This window comes from Polistes canadensis, unplaced genomic scaffold (genome assembly GCF_001313835.1).
Source record: "Polistes canadensis isolate GaletaPanama2010 unplaced genomic scaffold, ASM131383v1 scaffold_243, whole genome shotgun sequence".
Taxonomy (NCBI): domain Eukaryota; kingdom Metazoa; phylum Arthropoda; class Insecta; order Hymenoptera; family Vespidae; genus Polistes; species Polistes canadensis.
In genome coordinates this window covers 209415-210399 of record NW_014569790.1, presented here as the reverse complement: position 1 = coordinate 210399, position 985 = coordinate 209415, and positions in this window count along the sequence as shown.

The window sequence follows — 985 nt, the reverse complement described above, 5'->3', positions numbered from 1 at the left end:
TGTTCAAATTATATCTTTTAATATAATGACAAAGAGAAATATTTGTATACTCTTCTAATCAAAAAATATAATATTAATTTTAGAAATATTAAAAGATAAAATATATTAATTCGTACACCTCTATTTGTTCTCATATAATGTTATTAAATAATAATATCTCTCGTGTAAGATTAATACTTGGTGATAAGATAGTTGTGTTGCAACTGCGAAAGAGAAAGAAAGAAAGAGAGTTTCGCAAGGAAGATAAATAAAAAAAAAACAGAAAGAGAAGGAAAGAAAGATAAAAAAAAGATAAAGAGAGAAAGGAGCAAGTAAAGAAAAGTAAAAGAGGAGGATAAACGAGAAGGAGGGAAGTTCCCAACGTTAATTACGATACGGCTGGCATGGCTAACGGAGAAGTCGGTCCCTTTATTCCTCTCTCTCTCACTCTTCTCATATGAATATCGCATTAAGTCATAAAGGAGAGATAGCTTTAGGCCAGGGGTTGGTCCCCGATGGGAAACTACGAATTTAATAGAATAATAAATAGACCGGTCCACGTCGGAACCCGAGGGCCAAGATCGAACACGATCAAGATCTCTCTGCCTCTGCCTTTCTGATGGTGTGGTGGTTGTGGTGCTTTCCTGGGTTCGATCGCTAAAGCCTGATTTCGCCAGATCAAAACTTATGATAATAAGGTTCCCGATATTTCGATCATAACCATCGTAAAAAGAGAGCTCTACCTCCCCTCCCTGTTACTGGACCTTATTCTCATTCGAAAACCCCTTCACTTTTGAGTGTCAGCTTCGAACGATCCTAATGTTTTATTATCATTTTCAACAGAAAAAATAATATAATATGATATCATATATATATATCTATTATTATTAATTAGTATATATTATATATTTATATGTGTAATATATATATAATAATAATCACTTATAAAAATATATTAATGTAATATAAGTAACTATTTAATTTATACATATATTATAATAACATA